This window comes from Apium graveolens, chromosome 4, assembly GCF_009905375.1.
Source record: "Apium graveolens cultivar Ventura chromosome 4, ASM990537v1, whole genome shotgun sequence".
In the NCBI taxonomy this organism is placed as follows: Eukaryota; Viridiplantae; Streptophyta; class Magnoliopsida; order Apiales; family Apiaceae; genus Apium; species Apium graveolens.
The window spans coordinates 200,125,261-200,135,355 of record NC_133650.1 but is presented as its reverse complement, the minus strand read 5'-3'; the positions used below and the strand labels follow the sequence as shown (position 1 = coordinate 200,135,355).

The 10,095-nt window shown below is 40.4% G+C and overlaps 2 non-coding genes across 2 annotated transcripts; one reads left to right on the top strand and one right to left on the bottom strand.

The window, feature by feature from the left end:
* Positions 1-1,652: 1,652 nt before the first annotated feature.
* On the bottom strand, positions 1,653-1,759 carry LOC141722206 (small nucleolar RNA R71). Its single transcript, XR_012575228.1, has one exon. It is a non-coding gene; the product is annotated as a small nucleolar RNA R71 (small nucleolar RNA).
* Positions 1,760-7,755: 5,996 nt separating this feature from the next.
* Positions 7,756-7,862, top strand: LOC141723095 (small nucleolar RNA R71). The gene has a single exon (XR_012576087.1). It is a non-coding gene; the product is annotated as a small nucleolar RNA R71 (small nucleolar RNA).
* Positions 7,863-10,095: the final 2,233 nt, after the last annotated feature.

Genomic DNA, 10,095 nt, shown 5'->3' with positions numbered 1-10,095 from the left:
AAGCGAAGGAGATAAGGAAGAAGACCGATTTAGCACACAGCAACGAAGAGGAAGCATATATTCTTGTGATTCTTGTTTCGTTGTAACGTTGGATGCTAGTTTTCTTGCTTTGACTTATTTACTCTTGTGACGTACTCTGTTTTAATATAATCAGTTTAGTTATTATTTTCTTGTGTTTGTTTATCATGATTTCATATGAACCCATGATGGTGATAAGTTCTATTATGGGCTAATCGTGATCATGGGGTTGCAACGGATTTATTATGGAATTCTTTAGTTAATTGTTTAATACTTTAGTATGTGATGATTGCATGATATCTAGTATTGGTTGTGCATATTCGTCTTATGTGCATCGCGAATATATAAGATAGGGTGTTAATCTCTTGTGAAGCGATGGTGGATCTTGAGATTTAGAACTTGCCATGCTAGCATAGGTTCATGTACGTTGTGCATGATTAGTGGGTAACTCTAACAGTTTTATTTGCCCTATGTAATCAAAAAGGAATAACTTGTGCTTAAATCGTTATGTTGTCAATTTCTGTAGACATATAGGAACTCAACATAATTGATGACTATTCAACTTCTATCTTAATTGTGGATGTTTGGTAGAATGGTATTAGTACAATGAAAGTTGGCTTTTATCAGTTTTGTGTTATTCGATTAATATCATCACTGTCACATGCTAAAGGTAATAACTATGGCTATAGAAGGAAGTAATAATGAAGTTGTGATCTCATGAGTGTTTTATTATTGATAAATTGAAGTGTTAGTTAAGTGGTTAATTAAGTAGTTAATTATAGTTAATATTTAATCAACAATTTTAAGTGTTATTATCTTAACATTGAGAAGTAGTCATACATTGGTGAGTGAGTTAAATTAGACAATAAATTAGTTTGAGTCTCTGAGGGAACGAACTAGAAAGTATTCTATATTACTTGCGAACGCGTATACTTGCGTGAATATTAGTGCGTGATTTCGCCCTAACAAGTTTTTGGCGCCGCTTCCGGGGACTCGGCGTATTTGTTTAGTTTATGTACTTACCATCATTGGTCATTAGGACTCAGTGATTAGGACGTAGTAGTTAATTACTCTTTTCGGTTGTGTTTCAGGTACTTTAGCAAACGTTTATGCAAACTCGTTCTCGTGCTCGCAAGAGGACCTTAGATACAGCTGAGGAGAAAGACGAAGTTCTTGATACACCGGAGAAGTTAGATTTTGAGGATTCGGATTCAGGAACTGAGCAGAAAGAACCAGTAAACATGGGAGATCGTATTGTTCAAGCTGATCCAGCTCTTATGGATTTTTCTCGGCCTAAAATTGATGACATTCAGTCAAGCATCCTTCATCCGGCTATTCAAGCTAACACCTTTGAAATCAAGTCGGGCACTATTCAGATGGAGCAGAATTCTGTTTCTTTTGGAGGAGCGGCAACTGAAGACCCCAACATGCACATAAGGAATTTTGTCGAGATCTGCAGCACTTTTAAGTATAATGGCGTGACAGATGAGGCTATCAAGTTGAGGCTTTTCCCATTCTCACTGAGGGATAAGGCTAAAGACTGGTTACATTCTGAACCAGCTGGGTCCATCACTACGTGGCAAGATCTTGCGCAAAAGTTTCTGGTGAAGTTTTATCCAATGGCAAAGACTGCTGCTATGAGGAGTGCTCTTACTCAGTTTGCGCAGCAACCTATAGAATCTATGTACGAGGCTTGGGAACGCTACAAGGAAATGTTGAGAAAATGTCCACATCATGGAATGCCGGATTGGATGGTAATCACTGGTTTTTATAATGGTTTGGGGGCCCAATCTCGGCTCATGCTCGATGCAGCAGCTGGAGGCGCCTTATGGGCTAAAAGCTATACTGAGGTGTACAATCTTATCGAGACGATGGCTGCAAATGAGCATCAGAACCCAACTCAGAGGATGACATCAGGCAAGGTAGCAGGTATTCTGGAAGTTGATGCAGCCACCGCTATTGCAGCCCAGCTCCAAGCGCTATCAATGAAGGTTGATTCTTTGGCTACGTATGGAGTTAATCAAATAGCTATGGTTTGTGAGCTTTGTGCAGGTTCTCATGCTACGGATCAGTGTTCTCTTGTCAACGAATCTGTTCAGTATGTGAATAATTATCAGTGACAACAGCAGCCTGTGCCAGCGACCTATCATCCTAACAACAGAAATCATCCAAATTTCAGCTGGGGGAATAATCAGAATGCTATTCAGCCACCATATCAGCAAGGAGTAAGTAAACAGTTTAACCCACCTGGATTCCAGCAACCACAGCAGTATGCTACAAGGCAATCATATCCTCAACAGGGAAGTGCAGCTGCACCTACTAGTGCTGATTTTGAGGAACTTAAGCTGTTGTGCAAGAGTCAGGCGGTTTCTATCAAGACCTTAGAAAATCAAATCGGTCAATTAGCCAATGCAGTGCTCAATCGTCAACCTGGCACTCTTCCCAGTGACACGGAAGTACCAGGCAGGAAGGAAGCTAAAGAGCAAGTCAAGGCTATTACCTTAAGGTCTGGAAAAGTAGCTGATGCTGAAAAGGCAAAAGAAGTCGAAGCTGAAGTTAGAGATGAAGAATTTAAGCAAAAGGAGAAAGCGGCGGAACCAAGGAAGACTACTGTTAAACACACTCTTCCTGAGGCTAATACAGGGGAGAAACAGCTCTATCCTCCACCACCTTTTCCTAAGAGATTGCAGCAACAAAAGCTGAATAGACAGTTCGGGAAGTTTCTGGAGGTGTTCAAGAAACTTCACATCAATATACCTTTCGCTGAGGCTCTGGAACAAATGCCTAGTTATGCGAAGTTTATGAAGACTATTCTTTCAAGGAAGGTGAAACTGGATGACCTTGAAACCGTTGCTCTCACGGAAGAATACAGCGCTGTTCTGCAGCAAAAGTTACCACCAAAACTGAAAGATCCAGGAAGCTTCACCATTCCTTGCACCATTGGCAATCTAACTTTTGACAAGTGCCTTTGTGATTTGGGAGCAAGCATTAATCTGATGCCCTTGTCGATCTTTAAAAAGCTGGATCTGCCTGATCCAAAACCCACATACATGTCGCTATAATTGGCTGACCGTTCCATTACTTACCCAAGGGGCATAGTTGAGGATGTGCTCGTCAAGGTGGATAAACTCTTCTTTCCTACAGATTTTGTTATTCTGGATTTTGAGGAAGATAAGAAGATTCCCATAATCTTGGGGAGGCCTTTCTTGGCTACTGGTCGTACCTTGATAGATGTGCAAAAAGGGGAACTTACTATGCAGGTCCAAGATCAGGATGTGACCTTCAACGTATTCAAGGCAATGAAATTCCCTACAGAAGATGAGCAGTGCTTAAAAGTGGATGTGATTGATTCTGCGGTTACTTCGGAACTCGATCACATGCTAATGTCTGATGCATTGGAAAAGGCCTTAGTGGGGGATTTTGACAGCGATGATGAAGATAGCAACGAGCAATTACAATATCTGAACGCTTCTCCATGGAAGCGAAAGCTCGACATACCATTTGAATCTCTTGGTACTTCTGACCTTAAGAATGCTGAAGGGAAGCTCAAACCATCAATAGAGGACGCACCTACCTTGGAGCTTAAACCATTACCTGAACACTTGAGGTATGCTTTTTTAGGTGATTCATCTACGTTACCTGTTATTATTTCAGCTGACCTTTCAGGTAGTGAGGAAGACAAGCTCTTAAGGATTTTGAGAGAATTCAAATCGGCTATAGGATGGACCATAGCAGACATCAAGGGGATAAGTCCTTCATATTGTATGCATAAAATTCTGCTAGAGGAAGGAAGTAAGCCAACTGTGGAACAGCAGCGAAGACTGAATCCCATCATGAAGGAGGTGGTGAAGAAAGAAATTCTGAAATGGCTAGATGCAGGCATCATTTATCCTATTTCTGACAGCTCGTGGGTGAGCCCTGTACAATGTGTACCTAAGAAAGGAGGTATCACTGTGGTCGCAAATGAAAAGAATGAGCTCATCCCTACTCGAACAGTTACAGGATGGAGAGTATGCATGGATTATAGAAAATTGAACAAAGCCACAAGGAAGGATCACTTCCCTCTCCCATTCATTGATCAAATGCTTGACAGATTGGCGGGACATGAGTATTTTTGTCTTCTGGATGGTTATTCCGGGTATAATCAGATTTGTATTGCACCAGAGGATCAGGAAAAGACTACCTTCACTTGTCCATTTGGCACATTTGCTTTTCGTAGAGTTTCGTTTGGGTTATATGGCGCACCGGCCACCTATCAGAGATGTATGATGGCTATATTCTCTGACATGATTGGAAATAACGTCGAAGTGTTCATGGATGACTTCTCCGTCTTTGGACACTCATATGATGAATGTTTGAATAATCTGCGCGCCGTACTCAAAAGATGCGTGGAAACTAATTTGGTGCTTAATTGGGAGAAATGTCATTTTATGGTGCGTGAAGGCATTATCCTTGGGCATAAGGTCTCTAGCAAAGGTCTGGAGGTGGACAAGGCCAAGGTGGGAGTCATTGAAAATCTTCCCCCACCTAATTCGGTGAAAGGAATCTGTAGTTTTCTCGGTCATGCGGGTTTTTATCGGCGATTCATCAAGGACTTTTCAAAGATATCTAAGCCGTTGTGCAATTTACTTGAGAAAGATGTGCCTTTCAAATTTGATGATGAATGTTTGGCAGCATTCGAGACTCTCAAGGGGAGTTTGATCACGGCACCAGTTATTACAGCACCAGATTGGACAGAACCGTTTGAGATGATGTGTGATGCGAGTGATTATGCGGTAGGTGCAGTTCTGGGACAGCGCAAGAAAAATCTCTTCCATGTGGTCTACTATGCGAGTAAGACTTTAAATGGGGCCCAATTGAACTACACCACTACTGAGAAGGAGCTTTTGGCTATAGTCTTTGGCTTTGAGAAATTTCGATCTTATCTGCTTGGTACGAAAGTGACAGTATTCACTGATCATGCAGCTATTCGCTATCTGGTTTCTAAGAAGGATTCGAAGCCGAGACTCATTCATTGGGTGCTTTTACTTCAAGAATTTGAGTTAGAGATCAAAGATATAAAAGGTACTGAGAATCAAGTAGCTGACCATCTCTCTAGGTTGGAGAATCCCGATTCTACTTCACAAGATAGGACGTTAATCAATGAATCTTTTCCGGATGAGCAGTTGTTTGCAATTCAGGAGGAAGAACCATGGTTTGCAGATATTGTAAACTATCTTGTCAGTAATATAATGCCTCCTAATTTGACATCCGCGCAAAAGAAGAAGTTTCTGCATGAGGTGAAGTGGTATATGTGGGATGAACCATATTTGTTTAGACAGGGAGCTGACCAGATCATCAGGAGATGTATCCCGTTCTGTGAGACGGAGGGGATATTACGAGACTGCCATTCCACGGCTGTCAAACATCTGATCAATAAACTGAAGAGGGAAGTGATCCTTCCTTGTGGCCTTGTTTAGTTTCCTGTAATCCATGCAAACTCTCCACCCCGTGACTATTCGAGTAGGGATGATCTCATTCTTCTCATTAGCAACAACTGTGATACCTCCTTTCTTTGGCACGCACTGAATTGGACTCAACCAAGAACTGTCAGAAATAGGGTAGATGATCCCTGCATCTCTCCATTTGAGAATTTCCTTCTTCACAACTTCCTTCATGATTGGATTAAGCCGTCTTTGTTCCTTAACAGTAGGCTTGCTACCTTTCTCTAGCAGAATTTTATGCATGCAATAAAAAGGGTTGATTCCCTTAATATCTGTTATAGTCCATCCAATTGCCGATTTGAACTCTCTCAGAATTCTTAAGAGTTTTTTCTCATCACTACTTGAAAGGTCAGATGCAATAATAACAGGAAAAGTAGATGCATCACCCAAAAAAGCATACATTAAGTGTTTAGATAATGGTTTAAGCTCAAGTACCGGAGCTTCCTCAATAGAAGGCTTGAGGCGCTTTGGAGATTTGTTTAGCTCCTCCATTCTAAAAGATTCAAAAGGCATATCCAGCCTTCGCTTCCAGGGAGAAGCATTCATATATTGCAACTGCTCATCACATTTGTCATCTTCACTATCTGAATTCCTCAATAAGGCCTTCTCTAAGGCATCAGACCTTAACATTTGATCAAGTTCTGAAGTAACCACATAATTGACCAACTCTACCTTTAAGCACTCCTTATTTTCAGTCGGGAATTTCATAGCATTAAAAATATTGAATATCACATCCTGATCCAACACTCGTATAGTATGCTCACCCTTCTGCACATCTATCAAGGTTTGGCCAGTAGCCAAGAATGGTCTTCCCAAGATTATGGGAATCTTCTTATCCTCCTTGAAATCAAGAATTACAAAATCAACAGAAAAGATGAGTTTATCAACCTTGACCAAAACATCCTCCATAATGCCTCGTGGATATGTAATAGAGCGATCGGCCAACTACAAGGTCATATAAGTAGGCTTTGGATCAGGTAAATCCAATTTCTTGAAAACAGAAAAAGGCATCAAGTTGATGCTAGCTCCCAAATCACATAAACACTTGTCGAATGACAAGTTTCCGATAGTGCAAGGAATAGTGAAGCATCCAGGATCTTTAAGTTTTGGAGGCAACTTCTGTTGCAGCACAACACTGCACTCCTCCGTGAGAGCGACGGTCTCTAAGTCATCAAGCTTCACCTTCCGAGAGAGAATACCTTTCATAAACTTCGCATAAATACGAATCTGTTCAAGGGCTTCAGCAAAAGGTATGTTAATATGAAGTTTCTTGAACACCTCCAGAAACTTCTCGAACTGCTTATCCAGCTTTTTTTTCTACAGCCTCTTAGGAAAAGGAGGTGGAGGATAGATTTGTTTCTCCCCTGTATTACCCTTAGGAGGAGGGTGTTCAATAGTAGTCTTCCTTGGTTCCACTTCTGCTTCCTTCTGCACTTCTTCTTCAGCCACAGCTTCTTCTTCTGGAACTTGAGAGTGTTCAGGATTTGCAACCTTCCCAGACCTCAATATAATTGCCTTTACCTGCTCATTAGCTTCCATCTTTCCTGGCACTTCAGTGTCACTAGGGACTGTACCAGGTTGACGATTTAGTAAGGCATTGGCAATTTGCCCAATTTGATTCTCCAAGGTCTTAATAGAAACTGCTTGGCTCTTGCACATGAGCCTCAACTCCCCCAATTCAGATTTTTCATTAGACTGTTGAAGATGGAGTTGTTGTCTTGATGCATATTGCGGTTACTGAAAACCAGGAGGGTTGAATTGCTTTGCTGCATACTGCTGATAAGGCTGCTGAACCGCATTCTGAGAATTGCTCCAACTGAAATTAGGATAATTGCGGCTGTTGGGATGATAGGTGGCTGGAACTGGCTATTGCGATCTCTGAAAGTTGCTCATGAACTGATCCGATTCACTAGAAATAGTACACTGCTCTATCTTATGCGCACCAGAACAAAGCTCACAGACACTAGTGATCTGATTAACTCCATAATTAGCCAATGAATCCACCTTCATCGTCAAAGCCTTAAGCTAAGCAGCTATATCAGTAGCTGCATCCACCTCCAGAATTCCTGCTACCTTGCCTCAAGGTAGTCTCTAAGAAGGATTATGGTATTCAATAGCAGCCATCAGTTCAATCAATTCATATGCTTCATCATAGCTTTTAGCCCATAAGGCTCCTCCTGATGCTGTATCAAGCATCGGTCTAGAAGTAGCACCCAAACCATTATAGAAGCAGTTAAAGATCATCCAGTTAGGCATCCCATGGTGAGGACACTTTCTAAGCATCTCTTTATACCGCTCCCAAGCCTCACACAAAGACTCTCCATACTGCTGTACAGACTGAGTAAGAGCATTTCTGATTGCAGTTGTCTTCGCCATAGGATAGAACTTAGTAAGAAACTTTTGAGCCAGATCTTCCCATTTAGTGATAGAGTCTGGTGGTAGAGAATGTAACCAGCTCTTAGCTTTATCCCTCAGAGAGAATGGGAACAACCTTAGCTTTATAGCATCTTCAGACACTCCATTGAACTTGAAGGTGTCGCAGATCTCGATGAAATCTCTGATGTGCATATTGGGATCTTCTATAAGAAAGCTCCCAAACTGAACTGAATTTTGTATCATCTGAATCGTGCTAGCCTTGATTTCAAAAGTGTTAGCCGTGATGGATGGTCTGACAATGTTAGACTGAATATCATTGATCTTTGGTTGAGAATAGTCCATCAAAGCCTTTGGATTCGCTTCTGGTTCACCAATTACAACAAGAGCTTTTTCTTCTTTCTCAACTAAAATTTCTTCTTCAACTTTCTCCTCTACAAGAACTTCTTTGAAAACTTCCTTAGCTACTACGACTTCTTCCCCAGCCTTATCCAGTGTTCTCTTACGAGACCGAGAACGCGTAAGCATACACGCTCGTTAGAGTACCTGAAATAAGATAAGGGAATAATTAAGTAACAATATCTGAGTCACTGAACTTAAACGAACATTGATGACAAACACATAAAATAAATATTTACACCGAGTCCCCGGCAGCGGCGCCAAAAACTTGTTAGGACGAAAACACGCACTAATATTCATGCGAGTATACACGATCACAAGTAATATAGAATTAATTATAGTTCATTCCCACAGAGACCGATTTAGGTTAATTTTAATCGATGTACTTATGCAACAATGTTATGGTTATTATTCAATGCTAAGATGATCACAAGTTGAGATTGTTTATAACTACAATTAACTTAAGAGGTTATACTAAAGAACATTAACTAAGAGATTGAAAAGGATTGTTTTACTATATGACATAAACATGGGATTCTAACTTCTTTACTACTTCATTCAATAGCCTTTTTGTTCTTTACCTTAGCATGTAATGGTGATAACACTAATCAGATAATACAAAACTGATAAATGCCAGCTTTCGTTGTACGAATACCCAACTACCAGACATCCACAAAAGAGATAGAAGCTGAATAGACACCAATTATATTAAGACCCTATATGTGTATAGAATTTGACAACAGAATGGTTTAACGTACAAGTTATCTATCATGATTACATAGGGCAAGTATGATGGTTAAAATTACCTACAAATCATGCATATCAAATACATGAACCTATGCTAGCATGGCAAGTTCTAAATCCCTATATTCACTTTCGCTTCATTAGAGATTAACACGCTATATTATAAGTTCGTGACGCTCAAAAGACGAATAAGCACAACCAATACTAGGTTATCATACAATCACCACACACTAAGGTATCGAAATAAATTAACTAAAGAAATCCATAAGTAAATCCGCTAGAACCCCACGATAATGATTAGCCCATAATTGGACTCATCATCAACGTGGGTTCCGATGAAAACATATAATGAACGTAGTCTTTATACTGAATAAATAATAAAACGAAGTACGTAACAAGAGTATAGGTTCACAAAAAAGAAAACTAGCATCCAAGATACTACTTAAAATAAATAATTACAAGAATAAACTAGATGCTCTTCGCCTTGATTGAATTGTGTTATATGGTCTTCTTACGCCTTCTCCTTAAACTCTGGTATGTCTTCTTGTTAAAAGCGATCATAAGTTCTGTTTATATAGCTGCCCATGCAGATTAGAAATCCAGCTGATCAAAATTAGAGTAGAATCAGGATTCTGTGATCCCGACCTAGCGCGGTCGCGCGCTTCACCTGCGCAGGCGCGCTGCAACTCTGCATCCTGGAGCGGCCTCGCGCTACTACAGCGCGGGCGGGGCGACTCTCTGGAAAAATTTCTACTTTTTTATTTTCTTGCTGGTTTGAGTTGGTCTTTTCACGAGCAATCTTCTTAGACATACTCCTAGCAACAATTTAGCACCAAAATAATGCTAAATTACCTTGATTCTTGTTATATGCCTGAAATGCAAAAACACTACAAAACCACATCAAATACACAAATAACTCGAGTACCAAACACCAATTCAAGCCTTTATAGAGCATTCTAAGTGGACATAAATGCCACTTAACACTCTTCTGAGGAAACAGTAAAGCAAAACCTATATTGCAGAGAGAAAGAGTTGGGACGATTCTGATAATGATGAAGATGAAGAAGTTGGGAATTAT